This window comes from Phodopus roborovskii, unplaced genomic scaffold (assembly GCF_943737965.1).
Source record: "Phodopus roborovskii unplaced genomic scaffold, PHOROB, whole genome shotgun sequence".
NCBI classification, from domain to species: Eukaryota; Metazoa; Chordata; class Mammalia; order Rodentia; family Cricetidae; genus Phodopus; species Phodopus roborovskii.
This window is the reverse complement of record NW_026126416.1, coordinates 17,123,793-17,142,099: the sequence shown is the minus strand read 5'-3', so window position 1 is coordinate 17,142,099 and position 18,307 is coordinate 17,123,793. Positions and strand designations below refer to the sequence as shown.

General features: G+C 40.1%; 1 pseudogene; it reads right to left on the bottom strand.

Moving 5' to 3' along the window:
- Positions 1–6,138: 6,138 nt before the first annotated feature.
- On the bottom strand, positions 6,139–6,498 carry LOC127221214 (60S ribosomal protein L35-like; annotated as a pseudogene).
- Positions 6,499–18,307: the final 11,809 nt, after the last annotated feature.

Sequence of the window (18,307 nt, the reverse complement as noted above, 5' to 3'; positions counted from 1 at the left end):
AGATAACTTTCCCTCGGGACCAAAAGTACCAAGGCTGACCCTGCATTTCCTCAAAGAGGCAGACTGACTTTGGTTCAGGAATGCAGTGGCATTTCCCCATGTGAACAGTGTGTGTGTGCACCAGCTTTCTTCTGAAATGCTCACATTTGCATGGCTGCCCTGCTCATGGTTCCTGCCCCCCCCCATTCTTTTAATTGCATTATGCACTCTGGTTGTATTTTAAACTATGTTCAGTCACTTGCCATATTAAGCAAAAAGCATGCATTTATCTCATCCCATTAGGTGCTGATTGGTTGTAAAATGTCCTTGTAAAATGTGCTCTTGTTGCTAACCTCGTTTGTATGAAGGAGAACTATTTGGAATTTGCTAAAATCACTGAACTTAAACCAGAGCAGTTACTTTACAGCTTTATGCTTGTTGAATTATTAGAATTCCAAACCCCTAAGGATCCCAGTTCCCAGTGAGTCTCCCAGTATGTTCCTATGGCTCTGGATAAATTGGCCACTTGCAATGGCCATGCATGGTGTTGGCTTTTCCTGTCTCATGCATCTCCTGGGAGGGAGATTACCAGACTTCTCTTTGTAACCCAACCTGATACTTATCAACTTATACATCAAGAATTCATCCTAAAAACTAAGCTGACATCTTTCTGGACTGACTTAAAGCCAATTTTTGGTTGTTTTCTCCTTGGAGATAGAGAACTTTGATCTAATAACACTCCATGTATTACTCAGCCACCCTGAGGGGCCAAGCTCCATTCCTTTAACCATTTCTCTTCCTTGCTCTTTCCAAACCTGTAATCTAGTTTGTTTTTCATTTCCAGCTAATATGCTCTTTAAATATCTGCAACTTGTTTACATGCAAAAATGGTGTGATGTTTCTGCTCATGTTTCCATGGTTACTTTCTTTATCCATATGCCAACTTTTTTTTCATTTACCCAGCCTGAGAACATACAAAGCTTCTTTGGGTAGCACAGTTTTTGTGCCAGAGAGAGCCACAAGTATCATGTTGGAAGACAACAGCCAGAAGCACAGTCATATTCAGCTGCTTTTCTTTGTGTGTGGGTGTCTAGAGAATAGCTTAGACTTTAAAAAGAGTATGCATGGAGCAAAAAAAAAAAAAACCCTCTGTACAAACAGAGTTTCATTCTTTTATTATATCCCTTCCTGCCTGTACCACCTTTGTGAACAACAGCAACAACAACAACAAAATCACTTTCACAGGTGGGGGTTGCTCAGTGCTAGATCATATACTTAACATGCACATGGCCCTGGGTTCAATTCTCAATGCACATGAATAACAAACAAATAAAGTAGACAATAGAAAGCAAGCAAGCAAACAACAACGACGACAAAAACTTTATATTGGGTTGTTCTGAGATTGAAAATCCATCTCCCTTAATGTCCTCACACAGATGGAATGTGTTATTTGGGAGATTTTTTTTTTTTCTTTTTTTCACCAATGAAACCACTACCTTAGGGTAGGAAAGCACCACTGATTTCCCAGGACTGGCTTATCCAGGAGCTGTTGTCCTCTCTTAAGTAACACTGATAAGAACAAGCCACTCCCACAATGCCATGGGACCCTTGGAGCTAGCATGGGTGTAACTACTCTACTTCCTGAACCTTCATCAGTTATAAATATGTGGAAATGGAGAAGATTAGCCACGATGAGGATTTTCTTCTGAATAATTCATATTATTTTTTCCAGGGGTAGAACTGTTTGTTCCCAGCCCCCTCCCCTTGGATTTGAACTAAATATCGAAAGTTCACTCAGTTTCTTCTGAATAGGAGAATTCTGACCAAGATAATAGGTTCTGGGAATAGACTGAGTTTTTGTGTTCCAGTGAACAGGATGTAATAAAAACTCCATAAAGAGCCAACTCTGCCATATACTTCGAACATTATGTTTTACTAATGATTTCTGTTTCTTAACTCTGGAGGGAAAGTAACTCATAATCTGAGCTAAATTAAGTATAGTTGAAAAATTTGGAGCAGTCTTTCAAACTGTTTTTCACTGAACATCATCCTACTCTCAAAATCCTATATCTTAAATAAGTGAAATCTAGGTTTTGGTTGCCTCAGTGTTAAGGTTTTTTTCTCTTTCTGGAAACTTTACCATCAGGCAGCTTTCTGCGTGGTTTGATTTTCACACAGAATCACTTTGCTCAGTAGGAAATGAGCTTGCCAGGCTGAAGGCCAAAGTGCTGATGCTGTACTAGGTCTTCTGTTGCAGAACCGGTTCCAACCTGCCTCCTATGCCAAGTAAGTCATTGAGAGGCTAGGAGGGCTCTCTTGTCCCTTTCCAGAAGTGACTCAGGGTTCTGTAGTTCTGCATCTACGTCAAGTGTCCGTCTTTCAGGGCACACAGATTTCAATTTAAATGTCTGCCACTTCATGCTCTTCCTTTGCCCAGCAATCAACTCTCTTTCTTCTCCTTACATCTTTCTCCTTTGGAAGGCCAGTCTTAGAGAGATTACAGTGACAGCTTAGTGGGAGCTGTAAGAGAGCAGATTTGAAGCCTCAAGCACATGTTGGGTATCTACTGGATTACAGCTATCAGGGACAATTGAGGTTGACCTACCAGTTGCCAGAAAGGTGACAGCGCTGGATGAATCAAGCAAAGGCCTGGCTGTTGGGATGAAAGGATTATTAAGATATCATTAGAATGGAAGAGCCCTTGCGGTCCAGCTGGTAAGGTTCTTTGGTATGGGGTAGAGGAAGAGAAGGTGGCTCCTGGGCTAACCTCTTGGTTGAACAGGCTTATTGATGTGAAGAAATGTTTGAGGTAGGGGGAAACACAGTGAAGTAAAAAGGAACACAGGGACCCCTTTACACTTATTTTGCCTCAAATCTTAAATCCTCACAATAAGTGATAGTAAATAGCATTCGTGAGATAATTACCACATGGTGTGATTTAGTTCAAGGCCTTTGTATAATACCTATTTTAAATCACACAGCACTGTTTTAAAGGCAGGCACCATTATTTTTTTCACAAAGGAAAACTGAGATCCCTGCAAAGTATGAACATCTTAACTGAATGTAACTAGCTTGGGACAGTCAGATCCCAGAGGCTGAGAGCCCTTAACCAGGAGAGAGAGAGAGAGAGAGAGAGAGAGAGAGAGAGAGAGAGAGAGAGGGTTTCCCACCATAGGGTCAGCTTTCTTCTGTGGGCAAGGAAGGACCATGTCTTTCTTGAGTTTCTTGTGGGATGTGGATACATTAGTGTTGGATACAGGGGGACAGGTTGTGTTTCACAAAGTTAGTTCAGAGTTTGAAAGCTTCTGTGAAGCTTTCCTAGGCCCTCTTTTTGGTCTAGAAAGCTCACATGCTAGTGTTTGCTGGGCATGCTGGGAGGATGGGAAGAACATGCCTCTGTAACCATTTGAGCAAAGGCCCCAGCGAAATGACTTTTCACAGAAGAGGCTCCATCAAAGCAAGTCACACTTAGTACACGTCCTTAAATGAATTTTGCTGTAAATAGGCTGGAGCCCATGATATTTAAAAATAACACAGCTGGGTAACTGAAACAGTTCTGCCTCCACAGTGGATTCAATCGATTCAGCGACTGTACCAACTTCATCTGATAAAGGAGATTTTGTGTCACATGTTCAAAGCTGGATTTAAGGCCTTAAGAAGCAGCAAAATAATCAAAGATTTTCTTTGCTTGTAGCTCTCATTGGGAAAGAATCATAAGTGGCTGGAATGTTTATGTTGATCAGAAACCGCAGTTGGGAAGTGAAAAAAAAAAAGTATCTGAGAAAAAGCAAGGATGCAAGACCTTGTTCTTAGAATTTCTTGGCCCAAGCTCTCTGAGGACACTGGAACAGATGTTCTCATAGGAGGAAGGGGATTCTCAAGCTAGGTTCATTGCCCTAATCACTGCAAGTGATTACACCAGGTACAGATTTCTAGGTTCCTTGGTGCATACATATTCTGACAAGGTGAATTAGGGGGGAAGCCAGGAATATGCATTCAAGTCAACCCCCTTAGGTACAAGTCTTACAATCAGTCAGGGCTGGAAGGCTCTTGTGGTGAGTGTAGAGCAGATGGAACAGCATGGCTCCCTCACAATACCCTGTTCGAGTAGAGCAGACATGACAAAAATCTTCATTTTTATTTTTTATTTTTGGCTACAGATTTGGTGCATTTTTTCATATCTCTGAATATATGTGCAATGGGTAAGTTGTGTGTGTGTTATCAGGTATAGAAGCATGAAGATACGACTGGAAGATAAGATATATTGAACTGTTAGTGATATTATTTTGAAGTGTAGCAAAAGTGTTCATTTAGAAAAATGTAATTATTTAGCACAGTGTTCTGGTAGAAATAAAAAGCATAAAAAGGGGGAGTAAGATAGACTTTCTGAAGAACTAGAAATGATTATAGCATCTCTGCCTTGTCCAAGGTTTATGGGAAGAGCCATGCCTGGCATTCTAGAACATACAGAGAAGAGGGCAAAGCATTACAGTTTCCCCTAATGAACTGTAGAGGTTTGTCAGTTCATGTATCTTTTCTCACACTGGATTTTGAGGTCAGTGAATTCATCTTATTCTTTAATTGTCTAGACCAGTGCCTAACATCAAATAATAATAATCATTTATGGAGCTCTTATTCGATTTTTCAAAACCACCGTGTGATGTAGGCATAATTAGAACCCCCATATCGCATAGGAACATCCTTACTGATTGCTTAGGGAAGAAACACTGCTTCTGACCTGGATGGGTCAAAAAAGAGGTTTAGTAAACAAGGACATACAAGCCTTAGGAAATACCACAGACCTGAGAATGGGCACAGAGGGATGTTCTCTCAAAGAATGGAGGGATACCAATGAGCATGGGAGGCTTGGAAGAAGTAAAGACAGGTATGCTTGGGTGTTGATGCAGGCTGTTCTTGAAGCAAATCAAGGGCAGTGAGGTAGAGAGAGACATGATGGAGCAGCACATTGTTAGAATGACGAGAGGAGGGTCATGAATGATCATGAATGCTTAATGGTTGGTTTTTGAATTTGACTAGGAACCTTGACTAGGCTAGGAACCTTCTGTCCACATTGAGAATCAATGGAGAACCTAAATGGTGAATCACCATGATGATAATGGGGTTTACTGGGATGCCAATGTATACAAAGAAACTTTGGAAATACCACCCATGGACAAGATGGATGAATTCATCTTTGCTTGGTTGGTTGGAGCAATCTTCTCTAGAAAGCTTTCCTGTAGGACTGTAATGGAAGGATGATGGAGATGCTCAAAGCTGTTTTCAACAAGGTGCTTGCCACCTAGAAATCCTGCCAGGATTTCAAACTTTATATTTCTGAACTTGAACTTGGCTTTTCAATTTCCATACTTGTCTTATGTTCGGTGTTATTTATCTGTAGTGACAATATTCTGTTTCTCAACCTTATCCTTATTTCTGTCTGTATTCCACTTCTTTCCTAAAGCCCAAAAAAGTTTCACCTCTTTGTAGGGCTTATAAATAAGTCTCCCTCACTCAGGATAGTTTCTTATAGTTCCATCCATTTCCCAGTGAATTTCGGGATTCCATTGTGTGTTTCCACTGAGTAGTACTCCATTGTATAAATGTACCACTTTTTCTTTATCCATTCTTCAGTTGAGGAGCAACTAGATTGCTTCCAGGTTCTTGCTATCAGGTATTCATAGGGGTGTAGGTTGATGTCAGAGTTTTCAATTTGATTCCATTGGTCTACCTATATTTTTTGTGCCAATACCAAGCTGTTTTCAGGACTATAGCCCTATAATAGAGTTTGAGGTCAGGGATGTTCTTTTATTGTACAGGGTTGTTTTGGCTATCAGGAGTCTTTTGTTTTTCAATATAAACTTGAGGATTGTTCTTTCAAGATCTGTGAAGAATTGTGACAGGATTTTGATGGGGATTGCATTGAATCTGTAGATTGCTTTTTGCAAGATTGCCATTTTTACTATGTTGATCCTACCTATCCAAGAACATGGGAGATCTTTCCATTTTCTGGTATCTTCTTTAATTTTTTTCTTTAAAGACTCAATGATCTTATTTGAGGCCTTTCACTTGTTTGGCAAGCATTACCCCAAGATATTTTATGTTGTTTATGGCTAATTTTTTTTTCCTAGCCAGCCTTGAACTTTATTATAAGCCTTCCCATCAGGCCTTGACCGAATATTTGTGAAGCAGGTACAGCCTCTCCTCTGCTGCTTCTTGGTCTTTAGCTTCTCCTCGTGCTTGGTGAGCCAGGGGCGCATGGCTCTTGGGTTGAAGGACCAGAGGCTTGTATTTCTTACCCTTGTAGAATTTCCTGAGGTTTTCTTTTTGAGTCTGGTTAATTATGGTGAGGACACAGGCAATGGAATTGTGAATGACTTGTATCTTAGAGAGTTTGAATGCGGCACCACCTGTCACCTTGGCAAGGTGAAGCTGGGACAGCTCCACCTTCAGATTGTCTAGTTGTTTTAGCAGCTCCTCCTTCTTCTTGCTGTGCAGGTCCCGAGCCTTAATCTTGGCCATAGCTGCACTTCTCACCACTGAGGCCTCCTGCTCTGAGAGAAAGACTGTTTGTGGCTATTGTAAAGGGTGATGTTTCTCTGATTTCTTTCTCAGCCCTTTATCATCTGTGTATATTAGGGCTACTGATATTTTTTAGTTAATCTTGTATCCTGCCACTTTGTTGGAGGTGTTTCTCACCTGTAGGAGTTCCCTGGTAGAGTTTTTTGTGTCACTTATGTAAACTATCATATCATCTGCAAATAGTGAAAGTTTGACTTCTTTCCAATTTGTATCCTCTTGATCTTCTTTTGTTGTCTTATTGCTCTAGCTAGTACTTCAAGTACAATATTGAAGAGATATGGAGAGAATGGGCAACCTTGTCTTGTTCCTGATTTTAGAGGAATCACATTGAGTTTCTTTCCATTTAGTTTGATGTTGGCTGTTGGTTTGCTGTATATTGCTTTTATTATGTTTAGGTATGTTCGTGTTCTCCCTGATCTCTCCAAGACCTTTTATCATGAAGGGTGTTGGATTTTGTCAAAGGCTTTTACACAGTCACAAAAAGACAAAGATGGTATGTACTTAGTCATATATGCATTTTAGACATAGAGCAAAGGATTACTAGCCTACAATTCACACTGCCAGAAAAGCTAGGAAACAAGGAGAACCCTAAGAGGGACATGCATTGTCCCCTGGAGAAGGGGCAAGGGACAAGATACTCTGAGAAAATTGGAGAGAGGGGAGAGGGATTTAAGAGAAAGAGAAGGGGAGAAGAGGAGGGGGAGAGGTGGGCATGAGAGAGCAGGAAGATTGAGACAGGGAAAGAATAGAAGAGAACAATAAAAGAGATATCATAATAGAGGGAGCCATTATAGATTTAAAGAGAAATCTGGCACTAGGGAAATGCCCAGAGACTTACAAGGATGAAGCCAACTAACAATCTAAGCAATAGTGGAGAGGCTACCTTAAATGTCTTTCCACAATAATGAGATTGAGGACTTCCTTATATGCCATCCTAGAGCCTTCATCTAGAAGCTGATGAAAGCAGAAGCAGACATCCACAGCTAAATACTAGTTGAACTCCTGGAATCCAGTTACAGAGAGGGAGGAGTGATGAGCAAAGGGTTCAAGACCAGGCTGGAAAAACCCACTGAATCAGCTGACCTGAACAAGGAAGAGCTCATACACCCAAGTCTGATAGCTGGGAAACCAGCATAAGACTGTCCTAGACCCCTTGAATGTTAGTTGGGAGCACTGGGCAGTCTATGGGTCCTCTGGTAGTGGATCTGTATTTATCCCTAATATATGAATGAACTTTGGGAGCTCATTCCACATAGAGGAATTCTTTCTCAGACTAGACACATGGGGGAGGGCCTAGGCTATGCCCCAAATCATATGACAGACTTTGAGGACTCCCCATGGAAGGCAAAAAGGGGATGGGCTGGGGTTTGGTGGGGGTGATAAGGAAGAATGGGAGGGTGTGGGAACTGGGATTGACATGTAAAACAACCTTGTTTCAAATTTAAATAAAAAAAGAAAAAAAAAAGTCTCCCATACTGATGCCTTTGCAGTCTGCCCCTGGGGATGTTGCAATAGTTTCCCACTCATCTCTGTTTTCTACCTTTCTCTCTCTAATCTGTCTTACACACTGCTGCTACCAGATTCACCTTTTGGTGTTTGATCTTCTGAGTCAGTCATCCCTGGAAAAATGTTGCAAAGCTCACATTTGCTGATGGCAGCAGTTTCATATCTGGTCCCTAAATGAAACCTTGTCCAGAAACTTTAATATGACAACTAGATAAAAGCAAGCTACTTTAGTCACACCAGAAGAACATCCTGGATCCTTGCCCATTCTGTCTCCATGACACCCAGAGCACATCAGATTTCTCAATACATGACAGTTTCCTGATCCTCATGGTAATGGACATCAGGAATTTACTTATCTTATGGTCCATTAGGGGCAATTATGCTCTTTCCAGTCAAACTGAATTGTTATTTTTGTGCACCAAGGCTGACTTATGATGGACTCACATCCTGATACATCCATTGGATACTGGATATTGTAACCTGCCATGCAGCCCTGCTCAGTAGCACAGTGCTTGATGTGTTTGTTGGTGGTTCATACTTGGGATCATGTTGCAGGATAGAAACTGCAAACCCCAGAGAGCACCAAAGCTTCACATTTGAAGTAGAGGTTTTGGCTGAATGCATGGGGCTCTTATGACATTGGAAAGTTGGAAAAAATATCATACCATCTTAGGTCAGGGGCCTTATTATGGTACCTGCCTGCTTCCCCTTCCTTTACTCTTTGCACTGGATAGGAATTCGCTTGATTAGAATGCCCACCTCTCACCTTCATAAGTCTATATCTTGCTTTAAGAACTCAAAAGCTTTCTTGGTGGAAATTCCTGCCTCAACTTGATACTCCTGAATCTTAAACATCTTCTCTCCTCTCTTGTCCTCCACTGCCACGACCTTGTCACCTCTGCATGTGCGCGTGTGCATAAGTGTGGTGTGTGTGTGTGCGCACACACTTGTGTGGAGGCCAGAAGTCGATGTCAGTTGCATTCATCAATCATCTCTACCTTGTTTTTTTTTTTAGTCAAGATCTCTCACTGAACCTGGAGCTTGCCAATTCATCTATACTGGCTTCCAGTGAACCCCAGGGGTCTTCCTACCTCTACAGTGCTCCTATTAAAGGTGCATGTCACAGAACCTGGATTTTTTTTTTCATTTAAAATTTTTTTTTATTTTACATAGCAACCACAGTTCCTATCCCTCCCTTCTTTTCTCTCCCTCCACCTTCCCCTCAACCCACTCCCCCAGCCACTCATCAGAAAGGGTAAGACTTCCCATAGGGAGTCAACAAAGTCTGACATGTCAAGTTGAGGCATGACCAATCTCCTCTCCCTGTATCAAGAGCCTAAATTTTTAATATGGGTGCTGGTCATTGAACCCAGGTCTTCATGCTTGCATGGCAAGCACATTACTGAATGAGCCATCCTCCAGCCGCCTACTTTCTCTCTTCTTGAAATCAAGATAATTGACTGGCTTGGTCTTGCATTCATTCAAGGTCTAAGGCATACCTTGAATTTGCTGCTCAAAGTCGTCTGCTGCATGAATGCCAGCTTTGTGAGCATCTTGAAGGAAGAGACAAAGATCATTATTGTGTAATTCCCATCATGTATCAGGCAGGGTCAGGCTTGCAGCAGGCCTCATGAGAAGAACACAGAAATGGCAGATATTTTGTTTCACTTTGTAGCTAACTATGCATCCTTACCTTTGCAGCTGTCTTTTTAAAGTCACTGATGACACCCTTAGAGAGTCATAAAAGAACCATCTGCTCATCTAGCATGGGAATGAGTGGAGCAATATTATGTCATCCTTATGTTCATGATGTTCACAGACTAAACAAGCTAAAATGCATTTCAGTCAATTAGAGGCAGAATCTTAAATGCTTTCTGTGTTATGCCTCCTCCACCCTTGGCCATCTTTCCAGTAAGTATTCTGTGGCAGGCTCCTTTTGAGGTCATTTACAACATGGCATTGTCTTTAGGGCATACCTTCAGAATGGGTCTGGAAAGAATCTAGACTAATGGTTTGGACCTTTTATAGTTGTGCCTCTCTCGTGAGGTGTATGAGTGGTTCAAGTTGAAAGGGCAGAGAGGACTGTGGCAATAGCCTCCTGTGAGACATTGGGAAGTCTGATGGAATACATTAAAGTGCCAGATGCCCTTTATATTGCTCAACTGCTCAGCAAGAGTCAGTGCTAACATCCTAGCCTGGGTCACAAGTTTATCTCTTCCGAGGTCTGTGAAAGCAGCCACGATGGCTGGGGTGATGGATGGTGTTGTCCTGAGGAAGAGTGAGCATGGAAGTTCTGTTTGGGTCTTGAAATTCCCCAGGAAGGCTCAGGAATTTCTCATAGTCTAAATTCTGTAAGTGTAAAGACAAAGCAGGGGCTGGGAGTGTTCACATAAATCATTTCACTTAATTGTACACACTTTAGTATGGTGGGGGAAAATGTTGCTTGTAAGTGTACAGAAATAAGAGGAACAATTTCTCCATCACTGTGATGAAAAAAAACCACCCTAAACTATACAATTAATTATTCAGTTAATTGTATAATTGAATGCAAGTACAGTCCTTGCACATGCATCTTTCTTAATGTGCAAAGACTTAGAGATAATGACTGTCTCAACATGCTTCTCATGTCTCTTGCAGTTGGAAGTTGCCCTGAGTTTTCCATTGATAAGAATATCGGGTATTTTTTCAATGATAACTCAATATCTTTTGTAAATGGAAACTGCATGGATAGTTCCTGAGTCCATGATATAATTGGATGTTTTAGTGCAATTTCTTTGGTTATATAAAAGTTACAGTAGCCATCTGTTAAATGTTGGCTAAAAAAAAAAAGTCTTAAGAAAGAAAACAATCAAATCTTGGTTGAGGTAGGATTTGAAGCTTTCACAAACTTTCAGATGTGTTACATAACTGTTTATTCCCAAACACTGTATATGCAACATAAGACAAGGGTAAGGTTCTTTTTTAGAATTATATTGATTGTTTTAAGCTTTAGCTTTGCAACTAATTTGACTGCATGACATTAGTTAAGTTAATCAATTCCTCTGCGATTGACCTTCTTCATCTGCAAATAGATATTAGCATGGAACCTGCCTGTGCCAGTTATATTTTAGTACTGTAAAAAGTAACTCCCCTACATTTAAGAACCTTAGAATAATCATGGGTGGGTTTTTATCCCTGGATTATCTATCTGTAGGCCAACTGTTGGGCTTCTGATCTCAGTCAACAGTTGGGCTCAGATCTTCTCCATTGGTTGATGCCCCTGAGAGCACAAGAAACACAAGACAAGGAGCCAACCATTTGACAATCCCTTTCAGAGTTTCCACTTGCACTTATATTTTATTAGGCAAACAAGTCATACAGCCAAGTTCAACATGAAATAGTAAGTAATTACACATTTCCCATGGAAGGAAGAAGGGCGAGTCACTATCATAAGGGCTGCTCTGAGTGATAATGGATATAAAACAGAGGCATCTCTTAGCTCGTAACAGACTAATCTGTATCTCTTATTATTATTTCTCATAAAAAGATGGTACCACAAACTGAAAAGAAGTGAATGAGGGAAGAACTTCTGGGAGTTCACTTAGACATTAGAATCATATGGCACTTGTTCCCAGACCTCAGCCCCTTTTGCTTCTTCTTGAGGAATCTGAAAGAATGTTAGTAATCTGAGTATGGAATAGATCAGCTCTTACAATTGTCATCTCATCCAGGCTGGTGGAGTTACAGCAGCTATTGTTGTAATGATCCAGTTTGTTGAAAATTGTGGCTTTCAATTGTCAATCTCGGGAAATGATTAGGTCCTATTAATCCACTGCTTTTCTTTTTTCTCTTTATTCATTTATTATTATCTTTTAAAATAAGACTTTAATTGAGTGAGTCAGGTATTACTAAGACCACTGCTTCTTAATGTAACTTTGGCTTAGTGTGTTACAAACAGACCTTAACACAGAGTTTGGGGTACAAATGTCCCTAATGGTTAATTCTCATGAGAGAACTCTTAGTGTGTTAGAAACAAACAGAAGTTATAGTTAGATAAAGGAGTGACTTGTGGCTCTGTCATATAGCAGGCTGGATGTAGATAATGAAACGTACTGTATTTTTCTAAGGCAGAAGGGATTTAAAAAAAAACACAAAGTAATGGTAAATTTTTGAGGAAATAGATGTTTTACCCTAATTTGAACATTAATGTATACATTTATCAAAATATAACAGGGCTCCATGTAAACATATATAATTTTTGGATTAGAAATTCAAAGCAAATTTTGACTGCTACTAAAAACAAACAGGGTTTCTCTGTGTGGCTCTGGTTGTCCTGGAACTTGTGCTGTAGATCAGGCTAGCCTTATACTCATCAGAGATCCCTCTGCCTCTGCCTCTGCCTCTGCCTCTGCCTCTGCCTCTGCCTCTGCCTCTGCCTCTGCCTCCTGAGTGCTGGGATTAAAAGCATATGCTGCCGCCATCTGGCTATGACATTGTTATCTTGCCTGACTTGGCATAGTTCTAAAAGAACTGGGTTTTTGTTGTTGTTGTTGTTTGCTTTGTTTTGTTTTTGTTTTCTTATTTCAGAAGATGGCAGTGGTAGTGAGACCTACCCAGATCCTTTTAATTTGGGTTCCAGAGAACAATGTGCATGTTCACTTGAGTTTCTAACTTCAAGTTAGTCAATGTCAAGTGAAGTCTGGGGCAGATCCCAAGAGAAGTTCAGTGCCCACAGATTTAGATCTGAATCCACAGTCTATCAGACCTGAGATGGGACATGGTCACTCCAGGAAAAAATCTAAACATTTGAAAAATGAGACTCAGTCACATAAAACTCTATGACATTGAAGCAGAAAAACAAAGCAGCTTATTCATCTTCTACAACAGTTGAGGAAATAGCTACCCAGGAATTCATGTTTGAACTCATCCATTTTTTTTTCTTTAAGTGGGAAAAACTGCAGGTGTTTCAGTTAGCTTCTTATGCTATCATACAGTATTTAGAAAGCACTAAGAATTTAAGTTGTGATTCTGGGCTGGAACTGGAAAGCATGGTTCAAATCCTGGCTCCTACAAAGATCTTTAATGATGGCCAATGGCAATGACTTTTAAAGGGTTGATTTACTTATTTATAAGAGGCAATCTTGTAGGATTGTTGTGAGCACTAAAGTAGAAATGGGTGGCAATGATTTTTGCCAAATCTTTCTCTGTGAAGAATTTGCAAATACACAATAATGCTGCCTTATTGAGGATCATGTTCATTATTTTCTGCCATGTAATACAGTGTGTCAGAATACAGAATGGAAGTTGTGTCCTGTATTCAACATTGTTGACTCATGCATCTCTGGTCAGCTGTGGATAAGTTGGCTACTTCTGCTGATCTTGACTGAGTTCAGTTCCATGCCTGGGTGTCAGCTGCTCCTAGCTAATCAGATTGGTTTTTGACTGGAGCTCTCTGATACACCTATGGCAAATCACCGATAGCCCAGGTATATTGTCATGGCAATAGTAAAGGCACAAGAAAGTATGGAGAAACATTCAGATCTCTTAAAATCTAGTCTTGGGAGTTGTATTAATATCATTTATGATTCTCTCTATTGGCTCAAACAAGATTTGTGCCTCTTCTCAGAGTCAGAGGAGATGGGTCTTATGGAATTACATGGTGGAATGAAAGGTGCAAAGGTAAAACCAAACCAAAACAAAACAAAACAAAAAACAAACAAAAAAACCCCAAAAAACAACACACACACACACACAACCTGTCTAGGAAAGGAGCTATAGTATCCCTCTGCAGAGGTTAAACATAGGAAGGAATGAAAATTGAAGTGCAAATGTTATCAGGCCAGCACTGAGAAACCATTCATCTCACTGAATACTGTCCATGGCACTCCATTCTTTTCTGAGTTATGTTTTGGAAGGGTCTTATCTCTTAGTCCTGAGTGGGGTCATTCCTCATCATTATATAGAGATGGCAATCACCCTGGACCAGTTCTATCTCTCTTTGCTCCATTGCTCACTAGCCCCATGGGAACTCCACACCCTTGATGTGGAATTCTAGTAGAACACCACTGCCTGCCACACCAATATTAATCTCTTCTTTACTTTCATCTGGACAGCTTTAGTTTATTGTTGCTTTATCATTAAGCACATGTTCAATGGAAAAGCATTCTATTTGTTTTGTTACAATGAAAATTATCAGTAAACACTCTAGTAATGACTAGAATATGTTCGTGTGTGTGTGTGTGTGTGTAATAAAAGTTATTGGGATTATTGATAAAGCAGAAAAGTAGGAAAAGTTTCTAGACTGCAGTGCTTTTAAAACTGAAAGGTAATGTGCATTTTCCAGGGTACAGAGTCAGATTAATGGACCTGATGTAGGTCCTAAGACTGCATCTACAGAAAGCTCCTTAGGATGCCAATGCTGCTGCTTCAGGAAATCCTATCTGAGTGATGGGCTAAGAGCATGGTGGTCAATAGAACTTGCTTTCTCTGTAGTGGAATATTCTACTTCAATAGATTCACATTTAATTTAACTAAATCAATACTGCTTAATACATCAGCAATTATTCATATTTAATTTATAAGCCAATTAATTAATTATGACTGCTAGTATGCTTTTCAGTCTAGTTCTAAGGAACAAGAGCTATGTTGTATTTAATTCTACATCCTATACATATATATTGGCCCAAGAATGGCCTGATATTGTCTATTGTCATGAGAAGGAACTATGTCACCAGGATAGGAACATGGGCCACAGCTTAACTCCATTCTATGTTGATTTTTGGTAATTGCATTTAAAATGTGGTGTGGTAGATGAGGCTGCATGGTCTAGAGTGCACTCTGGAATTTGAATTTGGGTTTTATGATTTATTCATCATTTCACCTTGATTCTCTGTTTCCTTGTCTGTAAAATGAGAATAAGAGAGTAACTCTCCACATGTATGGAATAACTTTCTATTTAAAGCATTAAATTATATATATATATATACATATATATACATACATACATACACACATATATATATATATACACATACATGGTTAGAGTAATGTAAGAGCTACTCCACTGTCACATATACATCTGGTCTCACCAAAGCTCAGCCCTGCCTTGACATATCTTTCAATCTGTCTGTCTGAAAGTCGTGGATTATACAAGTTCCCAGTTCTCTGTCAGAAAGGTCCTTTTTCCTGTTGCGATGCTATGTTGAACAACTAAGGCTTGTTGTGTTACCATCTCAGAGGTTTTAAACAAAAGCCTGATCTCCAAATAGAGACTCACCCCCATCTGGGGTGAGGGAGTTAGAGAAGAGAGCTGCTGAAGCAATGAGGATTGCCTTCCAAATCAGACAGTGACAGCAGTGGGCCCCCTGGAAGATATGGCTGGTAGGAAATTCTGCACCGTGTTTATATAAAATCAAGCAGACACTGTTTGCCGATGGACTAAATAAAGGACTTTCTGGTTATATAACACTTCACTGCGCCCCAGTTTCAGGCTGTTTTGGAATTGTTGCTTGGTCTAGGTTTGGACTTTGGAGCACAGGCTGCCATCTCTTTTGTTTGCTTGCTCCAGATTCTTGAAGCATCATTTTCTTACTGTTCCCTAGAGGACCAAGTGTAAGCTGGATCAGAACGTGACACCATCACTTTGGCTGCAGAAAGTGTGAGGGGGTACTGAGAGTGGGGCAGGGAGTGAGAGGATAAGGTTGAAGGACCAGGGCCAACTGCCTAATGTGCCTGTCGAACGAGAAGCTTTCCTACAGCTGAAACCACATGTGATTGTTGAGACTCACTCTGTGCTAAACATTGTGCTGGGCACTGTCTTAGGTTTTCACAAGAATCATGAAATGCAGGTAAGTATTAGCTTCAGGTAGACAGGGACAAAGTCATGTGTTCTATGGGACATTCTGGAGCAGGCCAGCTCCTAAGTATCTCTGTAGTAACTTTTTTGGGATGAAGGTAAAAATAGACATTTTGACTTAGACACTTGGGTTCCCTTAGGTAACCCAGAGGAAACAAAGCACTGTCCGGTAAGGAAAAAGAAATCTAGTAGAAAATTCTTATGATTCAATGTATATTAATTATGTAGGTGAATGGATTTTTATACTACCTTTTGAGCTTCTTGCTACCATAAAAATAAGTCAACATTCCTTATCTTAAAGATTTTATCAGAGTACTTATTAAGTACTTGCTGAGTGCATGACTACATGTTAAGTTCTGGGGGCAATTAACTGCAAGATGCAACATGTTACCATGGTCTGACAGATATTGAATTTCACAACAGGCATCATTTTTCAGCTTGTGTCTGATTTGTTTAAATGCAAAATGTTTGGAAATCCCAGTGGTTTTCTATGGTATGTTGAGCCTAGGTGAGGATTTAGCATCCAAGAGAGAAATTGAATTCTCTGGTCTCTTAGATAAATTTGGAAATGATTTCTTAACTTTTCTCCTTTCCAAAATTATCTAAGATCCTGTTCTTCCAGATACCTCCCTGTATCCATCCAGACTGATGGGGAGAGCAATGGAAAAGCAAGGAGTGGTGTTGATGTTTCCTGAGTGTGATGTCCCTTACCCTGTTAGAAGAGGTGTGTTGTCTGGAGTGTGTAGACTCATTTAAATAATTAGTCTAGTTTTGTAGATAGTGGATCCATGAGGTTTTGAGGGTAGGTTGGGCTTTACAATCATGGGAAGGGACTCCACTTTGGGATACTGGCTGCAGGTGATCTGAGGTCCATGCTTTATGGTATGGACAGGTGGAAAGAGTGTGTGGCTACACATGAAGCTTCCTTTACTTATTTTGCTTATAAGTTGAGGGAATCTACTGGTAGAGATTGCATGGCCCAATCCCCAGTGAGACACTGCTGCTCTTGGGCCTTAGTAAATATTCTGCATGGTGGTGGTGGTGGTAATAGTGTGTGTGTCTGTCTGTGTGTGTGTGTGTGTGTGTGTTTGTGTGTGTGTGTAGAGTGTTCAACATTTTATCACTGGAAAATCACTTATCAGTATAGTTTTCCAATACAATTGTTTCAGTATTAAATTCAGTTACATGAACAGATCTTAGACATAGAATTTGAATTGTGACATGTATAGTTTCCCACAGATATCACCACAATCAATAGTTAACATACTTCTCTAGAAATTCCCTTTCAGCCACTTTGCAATCAATTCTAGCTCCCACATCTTTCCCATGTAACATGAGTTTTACTACTATGTGTTAGTTTTTGCTCTTCTAGAACTTCATTCAAATAGAATCAAACAAGGTATACTTTAGACATCTTGAGTTTTGAAAATTTTATTTATTAATAAATTGTATCTTGACGATATGCATCCCTTACTACCACTAATTCCCTCAAGAACTTCCATCCCATTTCATCTCCTCCCCAATGTCATGCCCTTATTTTCCATTTATTTATTTATTTATTTATTTATTTATTTATTTATTTATTTATTATTTTTGATGTACTAAGTTCAGTTACCCACATGTTCATGGGTATGGGACCATCCTGTTGGTATAGGGAACTTACTGGTGCCCACATTCTGAATGAACACTAGCACTCCCCCAACAGCCCTCAACTGCTAGTATTTTCGTAGCTAATAGTGTGTCTTCAGGAGCCCCTCCCTCTTATCATGCTAGAATTTTTAACTGCCTTGTGTAGCTTAATTCTAATTGGTCTTAATAATAAAAACCCAGAGTCAGATTTCTGGGTAAATGTTGAAAGATCAGAGAAGGAAAAGAGCTGGCTATTAAAGTTCCTACAAAATCCTCAGACCAAAAATGGACTAGCTCCAGTCTCCTCCAACCTTATATTTCACTCTCTGCCTGGGTATATCACTTTAACGTTTCCTCCTCCCAAGTGCTAGGATTAAAGGTGTGTGGCACCACGGCCTGGCCTCTATGGTTAACTAGTGGCTAGCTTCGTATTCTGATCTCCAGCTTTATTTGTTAGCGTACAAACCAGATATCACAGACTTGATCTTGTACAGGTAGCTACTGCTGGTGTGAATTCACATGTGCAGTAGTCATGTCATGTCAAGAAGAGAGCATTTCACAGAACTCTTCCCATTCTCTAGCTCTTACTTTCCTTCTCTTTCTTGATGTTCCCCAGAGCCTTGGTTGGGAGAGGAGAGTGTCCACACAGCTGTCTCATTTATGAGGGAACACTTACAGTCACTCATTTTCAGCATTTTGAACAATAATGCACTTCTACCTTAACCATTATCCATTGTAATAAGAAACTTTTCTGATGAAAACTGGAACAGAGCAAATCTA